General features: G+C 43.1%; 1 long non-coding RNA gene and 2 pseudogenes across 1 annotated transcript in view; 2 read left to right on the forward strand and 1 right to left on the reverse strand.

Moving 5' to 3' along the window:
* The window catches only part of LOC128928822 (uncharacterized), a 33,023-nt gene that overhangs the window by 1,709 nt on the left and 8,570 nt on the right, over positions 1 to 22,744 (forward strand). Inside the window, exon 2 of the long non-coding RNA XR_008474431.2 lies at positions 7,347 to 7,439. This is a non-coding gene — a long non-coding RNA (uncharacterized LOC128928822). The remainder of the gene's footprint in view (positions 1 to 7,346; positions 7,440 to 22,744) is intronic.
* Positions 4,775 to 5,001, reverse strand: LOC118145190 (small nucleolar RNA U3; annotated as a pseudogene).
* Positions 13,057 to 14,060, forward strand: LOC100414554 (large ribosomal subunit protein uL30 pseudogene; annotated as a pseudogene).

Raw genomic sequence — 22,744 nt, forward strand, 5'->3', positions numbered from 1 at the left:
TTGATGTCTTGTGTCTCCCTAAAATGTGTAAAATGAAACTGTGCCCCGACCACCCTGGCACAGGTCCTCAGGACCTCCTGAGGCTGTGTCATGGGCACGTCCTTAACCTTGGCAAAATAAACCTCCTAAATTGATGAGGCTTGTCTCAGATACTCTGGTTTGCAGAATGTATTGCTGATACGAAGGAGAACTTGAGTTTTTAGATCCAAAATAGAAAAAAAAATAGGCTGAATGCTGTTCTTTGTCACTTAAGAGCTGCTTATAAAAAACAAACTTTTTTATTTTTTGAGACAGAATGTTACTCTGTCACCCAGGCTGGAGTGCAGTGGCATGATCTCAGCTCACTGCAACCTCCGCCTCCTGTGTTCAAGCGATTCTCCTGCCTCAGCCTCCCAAGTAGCTGGGACTACAGGCGTATGCCACAACACTGGCTAATTTTTGTATTATTAGTAGAGACAGGGGTTTCACCATATTGGCCAGGCTGGTCTCAAACTCCTGACCTCGGTGATCCACCCACCTCGGCCTCCCAAAGTCCTCCCAGCCCAGGGAAAAACTTTTTATCTGAGGAATGCAAGCCTCTCAGGCCCAGGGAGGCATTTAAAATGTACCAGCATTCTTGTCTCACTCTCCATTGAACTAAATAATTACTCTTGGAGCCATTTGTTATATAGTCTCCAGACTGACGCTAAGTAGCCATAGAATTCAATGCATCCTGTAGTTCAGCAGTGTATAGCCAATCACTTGCCAATGTTGTTTCTGTAAACCAATGAGAATTCCTAATGAACAAGTTCTGTAATCGTCCCTTCTCCTGATTCATCATATTTTCTTCAAAAACTTGCGCCTCTGTTTTGTTCTCTGGAGCACTCAAGGCAATTTGGGAGTGTCCTGAAATGCAGTCCTCAATCTTAGCCCCCTCAAAAGTTACTTTTGCCTCAGCTTCTTCCTTTTAGGTTGATACTACCATGAAAAAAATGTAAAGAACTTGTTTTAAACAGCATTAAAAATTATGTATACCCACACATACACTCACATATATTGTTAAAATATGACATGAAGTCCAAATTATACACAGTACTTAAATAACTAATAATTTAAAATGAGCTGGATACAGTGGTGCACCCCTGTAAAGCCAGCTACTTGGGAAGCTGAAACGAGGATTGCTTGAGCCCAGAAGTTCAAGGCTAACCTGAGCAACATAGCAAGACCCCACTGCAAAACAAAAACAAATTGTATCTCATACTACTTGCAAGTTCTCATGCTCAGTCACTGTATCAAGGCTTCATCAGAAATATAAAATCAAAAGGAGGCATATATTAAGGGTTTTTTGGCAACGGATTGACATACAGTTGTGGCAGCTCCCTAGTTAAGTCTGAAATTGGTAGAGCAGGCCATCAGGAAAGGCAGGCTGGAACTCAGGCATGAGCTGAAGCTGTACTCTAAAGCGTACTTTTGGCTGGATGTGGTTGCTCATGCCTGTAATCCCAGCACTTTGGGAGGCTGAGGCAGAAGGATTGCCTGAGCCCAGGAGTTCAAGGCTGCAGTGAGTTATGATCACAGCACTCCATCCTGGGCGACAGAGTGAGACTCCATCTCAAGAAAAAAAAAAAAAAAAAAGAAGAAGGAAAAGCAGCTCAGAGCAGCTTTAAGCTATGTAAAGTATGCAAAACTTGTCAGGCTTAGAGAGACATGACTTTGAGACATCCCCTGCCTCATCAATGCACACTGTAACTGCCCAGTGGATTCACCTTGCCCGCTGCCTAGATGGAGCTGATTTATCAAGATGGGAATTGCATGGAGAAAGAGTAATTCACATAGAGCCGGCTGTGCAGGAGACTGCAGTATCATTACTCAAATCAGTATCCCTGAGCACTGGGTGATGAGAATTTGACAGCTAGGAGCTTGGGAAGTGGGAAGTGCTAATTGGTCAGATTGGAGATGGAGCCTAGGGGGTCAAAGTGAGTTTTTCTTGCTGTCTTTTGTTCTTGGGTGGGATGGTAGAACTGGTTGACCCAGATTACCAGTCTGGATCTGGGTGCTGCCAGTTGACCCACTGAGTGCAGGGTCTACAAAATATCTCAAGCACTGATCTTAGGTTTTATAAAAGTGATGTTATTCCCAGGAGCAATTTAAAGAGGTTCAGAGAAGCCAGAGGTTGCATGACCCATAAACTGTAATTTCTAATCTTGTAGCTAATTTTTCAGTCCTGCAAAGGCCAACTTGTCCCCAGACAAGAAGGAAAGAAGGGGGTCTTTTCAAGAAAGGGCTGTTATCAGTTTGTTTGTTTTTCTTTTTGGGACAGAGTCTTGCTCTGTCACTCAGGCTGGAATGCAGTGGTGCGATCTCGGCTCACTGCAATGTCCACCCCCTGGGTTCAGGTGATTCTCATGCCTCAGCCTCCCAAGCAGCTGACATTCAGGTGCCTACCACCATGCCCAGATAATTTTTGTATTTTTAGTAGAGACAGGGTTTCACCATGTTGGCCAATCTGGTCTAAAACTCCTGACCTCAAGTAATCCGCCTGCCTCATCTTTCCATGGGATTATAGGCATGAACCACCACGCCCAGCCATGTCTTCAGTTTTGTTTCAGAGTCAAACCAAGAACTGAATTCCTTCCCAAAGTTAGTTTGACCTACATGCAGGAATGAACAAAAACAGCTTAAAAGTTAGAAACAAGATGGAGTGGGTTAGGTCTGATTTCCTTCACTGTCATAATTTCCTCAGTTATCATTTACTCAGTTGTAATTTTGCAAAGGCAGTTTTAACACTCAGGGTAACTATTTAAAGATATTTTATTCTGTCTGGGCATGGTGGCTCACACCTGTGATCCCAGCGCTTTGGGAGGCTGAGGCAGGCGAACCACTTGAGGCCAGGTGTTCTGAGACCAGCCTGACCAACATGGAGAAAACCCCTGTCTCTACTAAAAATACAAAACTTAGCCAGGTGTAGTGGTGCATGCCTATAATCCCAGCTACTTGGGTGACTGAGGTAGGAGAATCCGCTTGAACCCAGGAGGCAGAGGTTGCAGTGAGCCAAGATTGCATCACTGTACTCCAGCCTAGCACAGCGAGGCTTAACACAGCAATGTGTATTTTTATCTATCTACATATACCACATATATATGATAAAGACATTTGATTCTTTCTTTCCCTGTAGTTGCCAGACTAGCTGATAAATTATCCCTGAAATGTTAAAGTTGCAGAGTAGGACCCTCACCCATTATCTTCACATTCCTGGAATTTGTGCTACAAAGAACAGTGATTACCAGTCAATAGCTTATGTTATTTTAATGAATCAATATAAGAACTGCCTCCCTTTTTTTTCCCACTGTTTAAAATCTACCTGAATATATGCTGCTAATCAGAGTATATATTTGAGCAACTTGAATCTGTGTCTTCCAAGTTGCAGTCCTCAAATTTGGCCCAAATAAACTCTACTTATATTAATTTTTGCCTCAATTTCTTTAGGTTGACAGTCTTATATTTGTGGGAGTAGATCAGAATAAGCATACAAGATATGCAGATTAATCCTGTTTTCCTCCCCTCCTTTATATTTGGTGGTGGTGGTTGTGACAGGTTCTTGTTCCATAGCTCAGGCTGGAATGCAGTGTCACAATCTTGGCTCACTAGAGACTCACCTCTGTTAAAATACATTTAAAAGGAACAGCCCTAACCTCACACTCCATTCCAGCCTGGCTGTCTCACCCTCACACTCCATTCCAGTCTGGCTCTCTAACTTTCTGCCTCATTCCACTGGCTAGTCCTTAAGACCCTGACCTAATACTCTTTTTTTGTTTTTTGTTGTTGTTGTTGTTGTTGTTGTTTTGAGATGGAGTTTTGCTCTGTCGCCCAGGCTGGAGTGCAGTGATCTTGGCTCACTGCAACCTCTGCCTCCCAGGTTCTAGGGATTCACCTGCCTCAGTCTCACGAGTAGCTGGGACTACAGGCATGTGCCACCATGCCCCGCTAATTTTTGTATTTTTTAGTAGAGATGGGGTTTCACATATTGGCCAGGCTGGTCTCAAACTTCTGACCTCATGATCCGCCCACCTCGGCCTCCGAAGTGTTGGGATTACAGATGTGAGCCACCGCTCCCAGCCTATTACTCTCTTTTTGAAGTCTTTTGCTCCAATCTTAAGTACCATATTCCTTTGCCCAAATCTGGAATCCCAGGTTCTCTCGAAGATTTCCCAATACATGTAAGGGCCATTCCTAGGCATGCATGCCTCTGCTATGTAAGGAGTACTTCCTGGAAGCCACCAGCTCTATAGTTTCTGAAAATGTCAACAAGACTGCCGCTGAAACCAGAGGGTGGGTGGTGGCGAGAACATCCTGTGACAGGTGCCAGCTGGTTTATACAAGTCCCTGTGCCAAACTGCTCTTCTAAAGATAAGAGGTGGTGCTGTTTAAATCCTTCAGTTTTAAGATGCACTTTACCATTACCCTTTTTAGTTTAGAAAGATGAAAGTTGGTGAAGAGGCAGGGCTAGCACTGAAACCGATAATTATGTTAATCAAAAATCCCACCCACCTCTGGAAAACCTTTTCACAGAGCTGCTGAAAGTACTGAATTGATTGATTCAAGCTGTATGTTCTCTTCATGCCACTCTTTTCTTTTTTTTTCTTTTTTCTTCTTTTTTCCTGCACTTTCAAATTAAAAGAGTGAACAGATAGTAAACTAGCTACACTAAATGGAGTTAAAGAAAAAAAGAAGGCCACACTATTTGACAAACAGTGTCTGGGTCTTCTATTTAAGAATTAGAGGCTGGATGCGGTGGCTCATGCCTATAATCCCAGCACATTAGGAGGCAGCGGTGGGCAGATCACCTGAGGTTAGAATGATCATCAATGGCAAATGGCAGGTGCAGCGAAGCAAGAAGAGCTGGCTTCAAGCTCAGAAGAGAATACTGTGCCTCCTCAGCGTGGTTTCCCTTGCCCCTACATGTTCAGAACAACTTCTCTAGTAATGAGTGAACTATAGAATGATCCCTGAAAGTATGGTCTTGATACTTTATTTCTGGTTGGTTTTTGTTTTGTTTTTGAGACAGGTTCACTCTTGTTGCCCAGGTTGGAGTGCAGTGGTGCAGTCTCTGCTCACTGTAACCTCTGCCTCTCAGGTTCAAGCCATTCTCCTGCCTCAGCCTCCTGAGTAGCTGGGATTACAGGCATGAGCCACCAACACACCTGGCTAATTTTGCATTTTTAGTAGAGACGGGGGTTTCTCCATGTTGGTCAGGCTGGTCTCAAACTCCCAACCTCATGTGATCTGCCCATCTCAGCCTCCCAAAGTGCTGGATTACAGGCATGAGCCACTGCACCCAGCCTGATACTTTATTTATTTGTTTTTTATTTTCTTTTGAAACGGAGTCTCACTCTGTCGCCAGGCTGGAATGCAGTGATGCAATCTTGCCGCTTTATGCAACCTCTGCCCTCCAGGTTCAAGTGATTCTCCTGCCTCAGCCTCCCAAGTAGCTAGGACTAAGGGCGCCTAATTTTTGTATTTTTGTAGAGAAGGGGTTTCACCCTGTTAGCCAGGATGGTCTTGATCTATCTCTCTCTTTTTTTTTTTTTTTTTTTTGAGACGGAGTTTCACACTTGTTGCCCAGGCTGGAGTGCAATGGTGTGATCTCCGCTCACTGCAACCTCCACCTCCCAGATTCAACTGAGTCTCCTTCCTCAGCCTCCTAAGTAGCTGGGATTACAGGTGTGCGTCCATCATGCCCTGCTAATTTTGTATTTTTAGTAGACATGCAGTTTCTCCATGTTGGTCTGGCTGGTCCTGAACTGCCAACCTCAGGTGATCCGCCCGTCTTGGCCTCCCAAAGTGCTGGGATTACAGGTGCGAGCCACTGCGCCCAGCCAATTCTTTGTTATATTTATTTATTTATTTATGAGACAGAGATTTCTTCTTGTTGCCCAGGCTGGAGTGCAACGGTGTGATCCTGGCTTACCGCAATCTCTGCCTCCTGGCTTCAAGCAATTCTCTTGCTTCAGCCTCCCAAGTAGCTGGGATTATAGGTGTTAGTCACCCGCCTGGCCCCGATACTTTGTTCTTAAACAGAGAGTATGGTTAGGGCCAAAAGGAGCAGCTTGGGATCCTAATTCTTGAAAACAAGTTCACTTCTTTCTTAAGTAAGATTTTACGCTTGGCACAGTGGCTCACACCTTTAATCCCAACACCTTGAGGTCAGGAGTTTTTCAGCCTGGCCAGCATGGTGAAAACCAGTCTCCACAAAAAATACAAAAATTAGCTGGGCATGGTGGCATATGCCTATAGTCCCAGTCACTTGGGAGGCTGAGGCATGAGAATCCCTTGAACCCAGGAGGCAGATGTTGCAATGAGCAGAGGATGCAGTGAGCTGAGATTGAGCCACTGCACTCCAGCCTGCGAGACAGAGCAAGACTCTGTCTCAGGAAAAAAAAAAAAGATTTTAAAGTACCTATTTGCCAATTCATGTGTAGTTGATTTGGAGCATGTGCTACAAGATTGGTTCTAAATGTACATAAATGAAGAGCTGAAAAAGTCATTGCTAAGCTGAATACAACCAGTTACACTTTCTTTTTTTCTGCTCTCCCTTTGCACCTATTTTATTCTAATTCTGTTTCTCAGGCTACTTTTGCAATCTTTTTTTTTTTTTGAGACGGAGTTTCGCTCTTGTTACCCAGGCTGGAGTGCAATGGCGTGATCTCGGCTCACCGCAACCTCCACTTCCTGAGTTCAAACAATTCTCCTGCCCCAGCCTCCCGAGTAGCTGGGACTACAGGCACGCGCCACCATGCCCGGCTAATTTTTTGTATTTTTAGTAGAGACGGGGTTTCACCATGTTGACCAGGATGATCTCGATCTCTTGACCTAGTGATCCACCTGCCTCGGCCTCCCAAAGTGCCGGGATTACAGGCTTGAGCCACCGCGCCCAGCCCTGCAATCTTTTTTAGTGTGGAAAAGGTAGAAAAAATAGTATCATGAACACTTTTTTTTTTTTTTTTTGAGACAGTCTTCCTCTGTCACCCAGGCTGGAGTGCAGTGGTGCAGTCTTGGCTCACTGCAGCCTCCATCGCCTGGACTCAAGCAATTCTTCTGCCTCAGCCTCCCGAGTAGCTGGGATTACAGGCACACGCCACCACGCCAGGCTAATTTTTGTATTTTTAGTAGAGATGGGGTTTTCACCATGTTGGTCAGGCTGGTCTCGAATTCCTGACCTCATGATCCGCCAGCCTTGGCCTCCCAAAGTGCTGGGATTACAGGCGTGAGCCACCACCCCCAGCGAACACTTTTTTTTCTCTTTTTTTTTTTTCTTTACTGCATAGAAAACAACACTTTTTTTTACTAAAAATGTTTTTTTTTAATAGAGACGAGGTCTCACTATGTTGCTCAGGTTGGTCTCAAACTCCTGACCTCAAGCGATCGTCCCACCTGGGCCTCCCAAAACGCTGGAATTACAGGTATGAGCCATCACTGCAGGCCCAAAGCAGATGCTTTAATAAGCACTAGTACTCAAAGCTAGATAAGTGATGTTGAACACGTTACTTTATTTTCCTCTAAACTCCAGATTGCTCATCAAGTGACAATATCTCCTGTTCGGGGATTTTATGAAAATTAAGTAACAATAAAAATAAGATGGCACAGGGTAGGCATTCAGGAATTATTAGTTGAAGTTTCAACCCTTCCTCTACCTATACCCCTTACTTTGTGAGATTACAGGAAGGATGACAACAAAGGATAAGTTTTTGTTTTGTCTGTTTGTTTGTTTGTGTTTGTTTTTGAGATGGAGTTTCACTCTTGTTGCCCAGGCTGGAGTGCAATGGCGCGATCTTGGCTCACCACAACCTCCACCTCCTGGGTTCAAGCAATGCTCCTGTCTCAGCTTCCCGAGTAGCTGGGATTACAGGCGCATGCCACCATGCCCAGCTAACTTTTGTATTTTTAGTAGACATGGGGTTTCTTCATATTGGTCAGGCTGGTCTTGAACTCCTGACCTCATGTAATCTGCCTGCCTCTGCCTCCCAAAGTGCTAGGTTAGGGGAGGGGCTACCATGCCCAACCTTTGTTGTTTTATTTGAGATGGAGTCTCCCTTTGTTGCCCAGGCTGGAGTGCCGTGGCACTATCTCGGCTCCCTGCAACCTCTGCCTCCCAGGTTTAAGCTATTTTCCTACCTCAGACTCCAAGTAGCTGGCATTACAGGGGCCTGCCACCTTGCTCAGCTAAATTTTGTATTGTTAGTAGAGATGGGGTTTCACCATGTTGGCCAGGCTGCTCAAACTCCTGACCTCAAGTAATCATTCCCCCACCCATCCTTGTCCTCCCAAAGTGCTGGGATTACAGGCGTGTGCTACTGCATACAGCCCAAACAAGGATGTGTTTGCTGAGCCCATTAATTGTTGGAAATGATCCTTGAAGAAAAGAAAAATTAATGCTAGGATTAGGAATGTATACTAGCCAGGAAGTAGAATTAAGAAAGTATAAATGAAATAGATTAAAACTATAGGCTGGGTACAGTGGCTTACACCTGCAATCCCAGCACTTTGGGAGGCCGAGGCAGGTGATTCATGAAGTCAAGAGATCAAGACCAGCCTGGCCCACGTAGTGAAACCCCCGTCTCTACTAAAATAATACAAAAATTTGCCAGGCATGGTGGAATGCACCTATAACCCCAGCTACTTGGGAGGCTGAGGCAGGAGAATTGCTGGAACCCTGGGGGCCCAAGTTGCAGTGAGCTGAGATTGCACCACTTCACTCCAGCCTGGGTGAAAGAGCAAAACTCTGCCTCAAAATAAAAAAAGAGTTGGATCTAATTTTCTAAGCATTAGGTTAACATTTTTTGCTAGAGAACACGATATCCTAAGATGAGCCAAGCATTATAAAGATGGATCTGATGATTGCTAGGAACTTATTAGCTATGCAGTCATGATATCACATTACAACAAAGCCCTGTTTTCTCCCATTTTTAAAAATATGTTTTGATGCTGAAGAATATAAAATACAGAGTCACAGTGAAAGCCTGCAGCTTGAGTATGTTTGTAATCAGATGATTACAGATGATTGCTATGAGGCTAATGAAGTGAAATTTACTACTGGGTTCGAGAGGTAAAGGGAACATTAAGTAGATTATAGTCTCAGTCATGAATATATTCACCTAATTAACATTTTCCTACCTTTGAATTTAAATATCAAAAGTTGATACGTGATAGTTGTTGGTTTGTAATTCAAAATTTACTACTTTTGGTATTCATTTCTCACTTAAACTTGTAGCATATAATAATTTTTTCCCACAGATCTTTTCCTACATTAAAATATACATATGCTGGGCGTGGTGGCTCATGCCTGTAATCCCAACACTTTGAGAGGCCGAGGCAGGTGGATCAACTGAGGTTGGAAGTTTGAGACCAGCCTGACCAATATGGAGAAACCCCTGTCCATAGTAAAAACATAAAATGAGCTGGGCATGGTGGTTCATGCCTGTAATCTCAGCTACTTAGGAGGCTGAAGCAGGAAAGTTGCTTGAACCTGGTAGGTGGAGGTTGCAGTGAGCCAAGATCACGCCATTGAACTCCAGCCTAGGCAACAACAGCAAGACTCCGTCTAAAAAAGAAAAAGTATACATAAAAAACTTGGCCAGGTGCAGTGGCTCACGCCTGTAATCCCAGTAATTTGGGAGGCCAAGGTAGGCGGATCACCTGAGGTCCGGAGTTCTAGACCAGCCTGGCCAACATGGGGAAACGCCACGTCTACTACGAAGACAAAAATCAGCCAGGCATGGTGGTGCATACCTATAGTACCAGCTACTTGGAAGGCTGAGGAAGGAGAATCACTTCAACTCGGAGGCGGAGGCTGCAGTGAGCCGAGATCACAGCACTGCACTCCAGCTTGGGCAACAGAGCAAGGCTCTGTCTCAAGGAAAAAAAAAAACTTATTTGGGCTGTGCGGAGCAGCTCGCGCTTGTAATCCCAGCTCTTTGAGAGGCTGGGGTGGTCGGATCACTTGAGGTCTCAGGAGTTTGAGACTAGCCTGGGCAAAATGGTGAAACCCTGTCGCTACAAAAAATACAAAAAACTAGCTGGATGTGGTGGCACTTGCCTGTAGTCCCCGCTACTGGGGAAACTGAGGCATGATCACTTGAGCCTGGGAGGCAGAGGCTGCACTGAAGGGATATTGCAAGATTACACCTCTGCATTCCAGCCTGGGCAATGGAGTGAAACTGTCTCTAAAACAAACAAACCTTATTTGACTACTTAAAACTTGCAGTGAAAAAAGAAAACTTTCTTTCAAAAAACAAAATTACAAATATGTACCTAGTATAAGTGGGATAAATTATACCCTTTGTCCTCAGCCCCTGGGAGATGGCTCAGGGTAGAGGATAGTTCTTCCTCTTCCCATACAGATGCATTAACTACATATTTGATCAGCTAAGATCAGGAAAAGCAAGGATTTCAAAGACTTTCTGGGTCCTCGAGCATTAGATGATAGCCCTGAAGGCAGAAGACTCTGTAACATGAAACTATCCGTATGGTTCTCATTCCTTATATGCAAGTAGGCCTCTGGGCGTGATTAGGGAATTCGAAGATTTAAAAATGAGGAACAGAAACCACTCTGCAAAAATAACAAAGTGCTACATCTACTGTGACCTGAAATGTATATGAAAAGTGTTTTATTTAGAAAAATATTTCTTGGCCAGGCGTGGTGGCTCATGCCTGTAATCCCAGTACTTTGGGAGGCCAAGGGGGACAGATCACGAGGTCAAGAGATTGAGACCATCCTGACCAACATGGTGAAACCCAGTTGCTACTAAAAATATACAAAAATTAGCTGGGTGTCGTGGCACGCACCTGTAGTTCCAGCTATTCAGGAGGCTGAGGCAGGAGAATTGCTTGAACCCGGGAGGCAGAGGTTGCAGTGAGCCGAGATTGCGCCATTGCACTCCAGCTTGGTGCGTGGTGACAGCAAGACTCTGTCACACACACACACACACACACACACACACACACACACACATATATGTTTATCTTTAACATGAGTTGATTCAAGTGATACTATTCATCACCTATTATGTGCCAGTATATTCTGGGTCCTGGAGAGACAACATTAAACAAAATCCCTGTCCTCATGTAGTTTATTTTCTTGTGGGCAAACAGACAATATCTGTTATTTATATTTAAAAGAATATAAGGTAATTTCGGCCAGTGATAAGTACTCTGCAGGGTGGGACATCCAAAATATTTAACATGTGTAACCAGCCTGGTATCACTTCCTCATGTTCTCTCTTGTATCTGCTGTCTTCCTTCCTGCCTCACTTCCCTTTCCTGCTCACTCCAACTTTCTTGACATTGAACTTCCCAATAAAGTGTTAGTTCAGAAGCTTTAGTTTTTTACTGTGTTCCCATATACTCCCCATCTTATGCCCATTTCACCTCCAGTTAGAACACAGGTCAACCTTAGTCTTCTTGAGACTACTGTTATACTTTCAGTTTCTGGATCTTGGGAAGGTCTAGGAGATGCTGGGTTAGCAAGTGCGGGGGATGTACTTAGGGTCAAGGGCAACAGCTGTTTACTTAACAGCATGGAATTACGGTATTGCAATACTGTAGCTATTTATATAGTCATGCTAGAATATATTGGCTGAGAATCAGCCCTGATGCTGTGAAGAATAATAAAGCAGGCTAAGAGTGTGGAGCATGATGGAGTAACTGTACTCATTCTAAGAAGCATAGTGTCGCCGGGTGCGGTGGCTCACGCCTGTAATCCCAGCACTTGGGGAGGCTGAGGCGGGCGGATCACGAGGTCAAGAGATCAAGACCATTCTGGCCAACACAGTGAAACCCCGTCTCTACTAAAATATAAAAAAAAAATAGCTGGGCATGGTGGCATGCCTTTGTAGTCCCAGCTGCTCGGGAGGCTGAGGAAGGAGAGTTGCTTAAACCCAGGAGGTGGAGGTTGCAGTGAGCAGAGATCATGCCTGGCACCTGGCGACAAAACGAGACTCTATCTCAAAAAAAAAACAAAAAAAGAAGAAGCATAGTGTCTTTGGGAGATCATGTGTGTGTGTCTATATGTGCGCCCTCATGCACACATGTGGATATTTGATACAACACTTAGCTGCTGAGTGACCAGAGAGCATGGGAGACATATGTTTACCCCACACTGATGGAGATTAATATGGTTTGGCTGTGTCCTCACCCAAATCTCATCTTGAATTATAGCTACAATAATCCCCATGTGTTGTGGCAGGGAGCCAGTGGGAAGTAATTGAATCATGGGGTGGGTTTTTCCTGTGCTGTTCTCGTGATAGTGAATAAGTCTCATGAGATCTGATGGTTTGTTTTTGTTTTTTTTTTTTGAGATGGAGTTTCGCTCTTGTTACCCAGACTGGAGTGCAATAGCATGATCTCAGCTCACCGCAACCTCCGCCTCCTGGGTTCAAACAATTCTTCTGCCTCAGCCTCCCAAGTAGCTGGGACTACAGGAGCACACCACCATGCCCAGCTAATTTTTGTATTTTTAGTAGAGATGGGGTTTCACCATGTTGACCAGGATGATCTCGATCTCTTGACTTCATGATCCACCCGCCTTGGCCTCCCAAAGCACTGGGATTATAGGCATGAGCCACTGCACCTGGCAGATATCTGATGATTTGATAAAGGACAGCTCCCCTGCACACACTCTCTTGCCTGCCACCATGTTAGACATGCCTTTGCTTCTCCTTGTCTTCCACCATGATTGTGAGGCCTCCCCAGCCATGTGGAACTATGAGTCCATTAAACCTCTTTTTCTTTACAAATTACCCAGTCTCACGTATTTCTTCATAGCAGTATGAAAATGGACTAATACAGACTTCACTGGACACTACAGCTGGGAGTGCTAAAGCTAACCTTAGCATCTTCTGATGCAGCCTCCCTTCCTGTTGTTCTAGACTAAATAATTCATAGTTTAGGATATACATTACAATTTGATTCCTATAGATTGAATTGGTGTGAGAAAGGTCCCAGGGTAAGACTACAGCCTTGTGGGTCGTAGGTATGGCTGGTGTGTTTGAAGGGGCACAGAGGTATGGAAAGGTCCTTCACAAAGAAGGACTCTTCTTTGTGAAGCTGACCCCCCCCCACCACCATGAGCTTGATCACATGTCCTCTGAGGCCTGGAACCATTGAATTGTTATATGTAAAATTTCGCCTCTCTTTCCAACTGGAACCATGGAGGGTGTAGAAAAGAAGAAGAAGAAGAAGGTTCCTGCTGTGCCAGAAACCCTTAAGAAAAAGCGAAGGAATTTCGCAGAGCTGAAGATCAAGTGCCTGAGAAAGAAGTTTGCCCAAATAATGCTTCGAAAGCAAGGAGGAAGCTTATCTATGAAAAGGAGAAGCATTATCACAAGGAATATAGGCAGATGTACAGAACTGAAATTCGAATGGTGAGGATGGCAAGGAAAGCTGGCAACTTCTATGTACCTGCAGAACCCAAACTGGCGTTTGTCATCAGGATCGGAGGTATCAATGGTGTGAGCCCAAAGGTCCGAAAGGTGTTGCAGCTTTTTTGCCTTCGTCAAATCTTCAATGGAAACTTTGTGAAGCTCAACAAGGCTTCAGTTAACATGCTGAGGATTGTAGAGCTATATATTGCATGGGGGTACCCAAATCTGAAGTCAGTAAACGAACTAATCTACAAACGTGGTTATGGCAAAATCAAAAAGAAGCGAATTGCTTTGACAGATAATGCTCTGATTGCTCGATCTCTTGGAAAATATGGCATCATCTGCATGGAGGATCTGATTCATGAGATCTATACTGTTGGAAAACGCTTCAAAGAAGCAAATAACTTCTTGTGGCCCTTTAAATCATCTTCTCCACGGGGTGAAATGAAGAAAAAGATCACCCATTTTGTAGAAGGTGGAGATGCTGGCAACAGGGAGGACCAGATCAACAGGCTTATTAGAAGAATAAACTAAGGTGTCGCCCATGATTATTTTTCTAAGCCGGTCAGTTAATAAACAGTACCTGCTCTCAATTGAAATGTATTGTTGTATTTGTGATTTCTTTTGTTGTTAGCCTTTGTCTTCCCTTTACTATGGCGGCAAGTCCTGTGTGTGATCAACTTAAGCCAAATCAACAGCCCATTACATGCAAAATCAGGGTTTAGTTTGTGTGAAGGACATCTCTTGGGATTTTAAAAGGCTTTTCTCAGCTACTCAGGGTGCACAGCCTATGGGGTAGCCCTGCAAAAAATAAAAAATTTTTAAAAAGCTTTTTCTCTACAAAAGATCTTCGCTTGTTGTCTTTGAACTGTGCTGAGTGATTCAAAATAAGTTTATTCTAAGCCTATTTCACAAGTATTTATACATGGTTTGTAGGTAAGATAATATAACATTGGTTTATAGAAAAAATTGAGTTTAGTTCTAAAATTCATTTCTCAGGCCTTAGCTTGTTTATAAACTACCATGTAAATGGGTTGTTTTCCTCTTGCATTCCATTTTTGTGTTCTTTTGCATCTTTTGCAATACTTATTTACTAATAATTGTTTCATATTGTGGTTATGATGAAGGAAGAAATGAAATTTGTGCCCAGGGATGTAAATTATTTCTGAGCACATGGTGAAATTAATGAGCAAAAACTTGAAAGGTTTTGGGTATTTTATAATATGTATGTCATGTATCATCTCAGACTAGTGAACAATGTAGAGTGTAACACGAAGTACATACAATAAAAGTAAAAATGTATGTGGTTAAAAAAAAAAAAGTAAAATTTCAATGCCACAAAAGAAATAGCACTTGAAGATAAATCCTCTCAGCAAGGCAATTTACTTCTATAGAAGAGTGCGGCTCATGGATGGAGCAGTGGTGGCAACATGCTTGGACAAGGCGGGGAAGGGGTACTTGTGAGGGGTCGTCCCTACGGCTGTGTCATTCTCCTGTAGGCTAGGGTTAGACTGCACAAGCTAGACGAATCCAGAAAGACTGTTTTAAAAAGAGCAGGGGTCCAAGCTGGAGTGGCAGGGTGTGTTTTGGCGGGAAGGAATGTTACTGGCAGGTCAGAGCAGGTAGCCAGGGGTGACCTAGGTCAAAGAAGGTGACCAGAACAATGACTGGGGTAGGTGACTGGATGAGTCAGGATGGAGCTGGTGGTCAGTGGGGAGGAACAGATGTGAACTCCTGATTATAAGCGGTGGAGGTTGTTTACTGGAATTACGAGGAAATTAAACTTTAAAGTAGTGAATTTAAGAGAGCTTGTCCTACTAATTCTTTGAAGACAAACTTGGAGTTCACTGTAACAATCTGGATCCTCATTTTATTGTCAACCTCCTCCTCAGCTCTAGCTGCTTCCTACAAACACGCAAGTGCCTTCCATTCTATTAAAAAATTCCCTGTGACCTGGGTTTCACGGTGTTGGCCAGGCTTGTCTCCAGCTGCTGACCTCGTGATCCACCCACCTGAGCTTCCTGAAGTGTTGGAATTACAGGCGTGAGCTACCACACCCAGCCTTTTCTCCCATTTTCTAATGTGACCATAAAAAATTTTCTTTTCTGGCTGGGTGAGGTGGCTCAAGCCTGTAATCTCAGCACTTTGGGAGGCTGAGGCGGGTGGATCACGAGGTCAAGAGATTGAGACCATCCTGGTCAACATGGTGAAACCCCGTCTCTACTAAAAATACAAAAAATTAGCTGGGCGTAATGGCGCATGCCTGTAATCCCAGCTACTCAGGAGACTGAGGCAGGAGAATTGCCTGAACCCAGGAGGCGGAGGTTGCAGTGAGCCGAGATCACTCCATTGCACTCCAGCCTGGGTAACAAGAGCGAAACTCTGTCTCACTGTGTCACCCAGGCAGGAGTGCAGTGGTGCATGCAAACTCCACCTTCCACCTTCGGGGCTTACGGGATCTTCCCACCTCACCTCCTGAGTAGCTGGAACTACAGGTGTGCAGCACCACACCCAGCTAGTTTTTATATTTTTAGTAGAGATGGGATTTTGCCATGTTACCTAGGCTTGCCCACCTGCCTTCCTTCCTTCCTTCCTCCCTTTCTTTCTTCCCTCCCTTCCTCTCTTCCCTCCCTCCCTCTGTCCTTACCTCCCTCCGGCCCTCCTTCCCTCCATCCCTCTTTCTTTTCCCTTCCCTTTCACTTCCCTTTCTCCTTCCTCTTCCCCTTCCCCTTTCCCTTTCCTCCAGTCCCCTCCCTCCCCTTCCTCTCTCTCTCTTTTTTCTCTCTTCCCCTTCCCTTTCCACCCCTGTCCTTTTTTTGAGATTGTCTAGGCTGGTCTCAAACTCCTTCCTGGGCTTGTCATCCACCTGCCTGGGCCTCCTTTGTAGCTGGGACTACAAGTGCACAACACCATGCCCAGCTTGGCTTTGAATTTTTAAAAGGCTAATAACCCAGAAGGACCAGGCACGGTCCTAACACTTTGGGAGGCCAATGTGGGAAGATCACTTGAGCCCAAGGAGTTCGAGACCAGCCTGGCAACATGGTGAGACACTATTTTTACAAAAAATTAAAAAATCAGCTAGTCATGGGGCACACGCCTATGGTCCTAGCTACTCAGGAGGCTGAAGAAGGAGGATTGCTTGAGCCCAGGAGGTCAAGGCTGCAGTGAGCCATGATGGTGCCACTGCTCTCCAGCCCGGGCAACAGAGGAAGACTCTGTCTCAAAGGAAAAAAACAAATAAAAATACCCAGAAGGACAAAGCAAATGAGAGAAGAGATTTTGGTAGATTTATAGAGGACAGGCTGGGTGTGTAATCCTAGCACTTTGGGATACTAAGGTGGGCAGATCCCTGGAGCCCAGGAAGTTGAGTTTGCAGTGAGCTATGATCATGCCACTGTACTCCAGCCTGGGCAACAGAGCCAGAACCTGTCTGAAAAAAAAAAAAGTAGTATGGAAAGCAAAGAGATGTAAAATAGGAAAAAACAATTTTTTAAAGAATCAATTCAGGAGGTTCAATTAGCATGACATCCAGAAAGAAGAGAAAAAAACAGATGCATTTGTCAAAGAAACAATACAAGAACATGTCCAAGAACAGAAGGACATGAGTCTCCGCTGTGTGCCCACTAAGATACATAACGTGAAATGTCAGCATCCTAGGCCTGCAGAGAAAACCGAAAAGGGCATCCAAAATAACAAGACCATGAGCCATGGTGGAACAAAGTCCTCAGCTACTATGATGTGAAGTCAATATATAAAATTACTAAATCAGGCCGGGCGTAGTGGCTCATGCCTATAATCCCAGCACTTTGGGAGGCCAATGCAGGTGTATTACTTGAGGTCAGGAGTTCGAGACCAGTCTGGCTAACATGGTGAAACCCCATCTCTACTAAAAATACAAAAATTAGCTCAGTATAGTGGTCAGGTCCTGTAATCCTAGATACTCAGGAGGCTGAGGGAGGGAGAATTGCTTCAACCCGGGAGGCAGAGGTTGTAGTGAGTGGAGATCGCACCATTGCTCTCCAGCCTTGGCGACAGAGTGAGACTTTGTCTCAAAAAAAAAAATATTTAAACATGTATTGCTTTGGAAAAAATATTAATAACAAGAAACATTTAGACTGTCTTTTCAGGGATCATTTCTATAATTTGTTACTAGAGAAATTTCTCTGAATGTGTAGAGCACTTAATTTTTGTTATTTTAAATAACATTTTTAAAACATTAAAAAAAAAAACAAGAAGGCTTTCTAGCTTCCCTGTTCCCTTTTTGCCTACATGACAAGGCTTAAATCTCCACATTGTGCTATTTAAATCAGGCCTCAGCCTGCTTTCTGAGCACATCTGACTGCCTTCTCCCCAGCCTTACCCATGTCAATCACACATTTCTTTAAGGACATGTATTGAGCACCTCCGGTGTGCTAGTAGATATGAAAACAGGAATAAGACATCCTTGATTCCTCAATGAATTGTCTAATGGCAGAAACAGATGCATAAAAAATAAGTACACTTCAGTGGATTTGATGCTTAAATGAAAGCGAGGACAATGACCTCTTCTGTGGAAAGGCAAAATGAAGAGCAACATGTTGCCCAAGTTTGACCTTTTGGCTGCATGCCCTTGGTAATGTCGTTTGTTTGGCTGAGGTTGTGTGTGTGGGTGGCTGTACAGAAGGACAACATGAAATTTTCTCTTACCAGTCCTGCCCTCTCCCTCCCCCAAAAAACAAAGGCTTTTTCTTCCTTCTCACCAGTCACTTTGTCCATTATGCTCTGATTCTATTTCAGTCAGGAAGCGTTATAAGAGTAATTAAGGAGGCCAGGCCGGGCACAGTGGCTCACACCTGTAACCCCAGCACTTTGGGAGGCTGAGAGGGATGGATCACCTGAGGTCAGGAGTTGGAAACCAGCCTGGCCAACATGGTGAAACCCCATCTCTACTAAAAATACAAAAGTTAGCTGGGTGTGGTGGCAGGCGCCTGTAATCCCAGCTACTCCAGAGGCTGAGGCAAGAGAATCACTTGCACCCAGGAGGCAGAGGTTGCAGTGAGCAAATATTGCATCACTGCACTCCAGCCTGGGCAATAGAGTGAAACTGTCTCAAAAAAAAGAAAAGAAAAGGTATTTTAGAATGTAGGTTGACATTTGCATCTTCACCAGTCTGAAGGTCTGATGGTCACATCAGGTAGGGAGTATCAGGAGCAAGAGTAAGAATTCCATAAATGTCACTCAACTTGTTTGTTCATTTTCAGCATGACACATTGTACAATGGTTAAATAAAAGATTTACCAATTATAATATTTAGCCTTAAGTAAATTCACAAAATGGGTATTGGTTCCCTACCCAGATTCTGCTTACTAGTCATTGTCCCCATTCCCTACATGCTATGACTCGGCTGTTAACAGCTCATACTTGCATCTTTCTGCATAAAAGAACTGACAATAAATGATGGACATCCTGGGATCAAGCAATCCTCCCTCCTCAGCTTCCTGAGTAGCTGGGACCACAGGGATGGCCACCATGCTCGGCTGTTTTTTTGCATTTTTTGTAGAGATAGGGTTTCACCATGTTTCCCAGGCTGATCTTGAATTCCTAGGCTCGAGCAATTCGCCTGCCTCAGCCTCCCAAAGTGTTGGAATTACAGGTTTGAGACACTGCACCTGGCCTAGAATCTATATTCTTTGACACATAATAATTGCACATATTTATGGGGTGCAATGTGATATTTTTATAGTATACAATGCATAATAACCTAATCAGGATAATTAGTATATATATCACCTCAAACCTTTATCATATCTTTATGTTGAGAACATTCAAAATCTCAAAATCCTCTTTTCTAGCTATTTGAAAATATGAATAAATTATTATTATTATTATTATTTGAGACAGAGTTTCGCTGTTATTGCCCAGGATAGAGTGCAATGGGGCTATCTCAGCTCACCAAAATCTCCACCTCCCAGGTTTAAGCCATTCTCCTGCCTCAGCCTACTGAGTAGCTGGGATTACAGGTATATGCCACCACACCCGGCTAATTTTGTATTTTTAGTAGAGATGGGGTTTCTCCATGTTGGTCAGACTGGTCTCAAACTCCCGACCTCAGGTGATCCACCCCACTCAGCCTGCCAAAGTGCTGGGATTACAGGCGTGAGCCACCATGCCTGGCTGAATAAATTATTTTTAACTATATTCACTCTACAGTGCCATAGAACACTAGAATTTATTCCTCCTAACTGTAATTTTGTATCTGTTAACCGACTTCTCCTCTTCCTCTCCTCCCCCTATTCATCCCAGCCTCTAGTTACAACTATTCCACTCTCTACTTCTATTTGGTCAATTTTTTAGCTCACTGTAACTTTCAAAAACCTTGCAGTATCATTTTAAAAAAAGAAAAAGAAAAAATTTTTGTAGTGTCCTAAATATACAAATAGAATACCAGCTAAAATGTCTAACAATAATACAATAATATACAGCTATTAAAATTAGGTAGATCCTTCAGATACATTTCTAAGTGAGAAAAGCTGTACAGAGTCATATACAGCTCGATTTTATTTAAACTAACTCTTTTTTTTTTGAGACGAAGCCTCACTCTGTTGCCAGGTTGGAATGCAGTGGCATGACCTCGGCTCACTGCAACCTCTGTCTCCAGGGTTCAAGTGATTCTTCTGCCTCAGCCACCTGAGTAGCTGACACTACAGGCGTGTGCCACCACACCCAGCTAATTTTTGTATTTTTATCAGAGACAGGATTTCACCATGTTGGCCAGCAGGGTCTCAATTGCTTGACCTTGTGATCTGCCTGCCTTAGCCTCCCAAAATGCTGGGATTACAGGCGTGAGCCATCATACCCAGCCTAAACTAACTTTTAAAAGGACATACTATATACATATTTTTTTTGTGTGTGTGTATATATATATATATATATACATATGAGTGTATATATATATATATGTATGTGTGTGTGCGTATATATATACACACAGTAACATATACGTATATGTTAGTGTGTGCATATAATACGTTATTACATTATATACGTTAGTGTATATACATACACGTATATAATACATTATATACGCATATATGTTAGTGTATATGTTTTTTTAAAGTCTACAGAAGAACTGGTCAACAGTGATTACCTAGGAGGAGTGAGATTATTTGACTGGGGAGGGGAGAATTTTAGTTTTCTTTTTTACCTCTCAGTTCTGTGTTTTTATTTAACTATGAGTAAGTTTTATTAATTTAAGATAAAGTTTTAAAATATTAATATATGAAAATGGCCACATAAAACAGCTACATTAAAATGTCATGTACCCAATCAGAAATCTTTGCTGCAATCCCCCCTTAACAGAAAAAAAAATGCCTCTAAACTCTGAGAGCAGGGTCTCTGAACAGAATAAATACCACACAAAAACTTGTGGTTTCATATATCAACTGTAAGGGGAGATTAGACTCTCCATTGTCTAAAGAAAATTAAAGTCTAATTACAAAGTTGTGAAGTATTTATGTGTAAATTTAAAAAGACTTCCATCAAAAAGTCTTTTTAATATTCAACTAATTAAAAAATAAGTTAATAAAATTCTTCATCTCAAAGCATTTGGTTAATTTTAATTGATATTTAACTATATATCAATAGATTTTAATGTTCTTTTTTTTAAAGATGGGGTTTCACCATTATGGCCAGGCTGGTCTTGAACTCCTGACCTCAGGTAATCCACTCACCTCGACCTCCCAAAGTGCTAGGATTACAGGAATGAGCCACCGCGCCTGGCCTGATTTTAATGTTTAGATAAGTTTTTTTCCTGAGGAAAACTATTCCTCTCTTTTGTGCTTACACATATTACAATTTCTTCAAAAATAAACGTAGTTTTTATTCTACTGAGAACACTTTTCATAAGACAAAAATAATCAGGTTGCTATTCTAGAAATACCATATAGAGAAATAGGACAATCTTTTTTAAAAAGTACCAACCTCTATAAACAGAATTTGTATTGAGCACTTCTTTGTGAAACAGTTATATATTGAGAGCTTTAAAAAAGGCAAGTTAGGTAGGTTAAGGTCCATCAATATTCCTAATGATGCATTGGGAGGTAATATTGGAGATTACCTAGAAAGCATTAGTCATGCCCTGTTTTGAGCAAGAACTGTTGAAGTCTGGCAACAAAGGGTAATTTCCAAGCTGGTAATATGTAATACATCTCAGACTGTTATAGTTTGAACTGGTAATTAATAATTAACAATTGGAGGCTGGGCACGGTGGCTCAAGCCTGTAATCCCAGCACTTAGGGAGGCCGAGACGGGTGGATCACGAGGTCAAGAGATCGAGACCATCCTGATCAACATGGTGAAACCCCGTCTCTACTAAAAATACAAAAAATTAGCTGGGCATGGTGGCGCGTCCTGTAATCCCAGCTACTCAGGAGGCTGAGGCAGGAGAATTGCTTGAACCCAGGAGGCGGAGGTTGCGGTGAGCCAAGATCACGCCATTGCACTCCAGCAAAACTCCGTCTCAAAAAAAAAAAAAATTAACAATTGGAAAGTCTTCATCCTCTAGCTATTGACTTGTATTAGACCTGGAAAAACATTCTTCCCCTCTGCTCAGTTCTTGAGCAGATGAGATTCTTCATGGGAATCTTAAACTCCAATAGCAAGAGTCGTGCATTTCTTTCCAGCTGTTCACTTTTATAATTATTATGGCACAAATTAGTGGGGTTTTATTCTGCAACAGAAGTATCTTTAAAGTAAAATATTTTGAGTTTGGGGCTTGAAGGAAGGCTTGCACAACAGAAGGTAAAGTGCTGATTTGGAGATAGAATACATTTAGAGGGAAGTCAGAAATTTCAGTTTGTTCAGTGAATGTTAGAAGAAATTGAGTTTATTAAATACATTTTTTTTGAGATGGAGTTTCATTCTTGTTGCCCAGGCTGTAGTGCAGTGGCACGATCTCGGCTCACTGAAAACTCTGCCTCCCGGGTTCAAGCGATTCTCCTGCCTCAGCCTCTTAAGTAGCTGGTATTACAGGCATGTTCCATCACGCCTGGCTAATTTTGTATTTTTGTTAGAGATGGGGTTTCTCCATGTTAGTTAGGCTATTCTTGAACTCCCAACCTCAGGTAATCCACCCGCCATGGCCTCCCAAAGTTCTGGGATTACAGGCATGAGCCACTGTGCCCAGCAAATACACATTATTGAAACCACTAAATGGAGTTTTATATAAACTTGTGTAAACATTTTTCTCTCTCCTCCTTTTTTTTTTTTCCCAGCAATGTGAAAACAGACTCCTTTTTTTTTTTTTGAAATGCAGTCTTGCTCTGTTGCCAGGCTGGAGTGCAGTGGTGTGATCTCGGCTCACTGCAACC

This window comes from Callithrix jacchus, chromosome 8 (genome assembly GCF_049354715.1).
Source record: "Callithrix jacchus isolate 240 chromosome 8, calJac240_pri, whole genome shotgun sequence".
NCBI classification, from domain to species: Eukaryota; Metazoa; Chordata; class Mammalia; order Primates; family Cebidae; genus Callithrix; species Callithrix jacchus.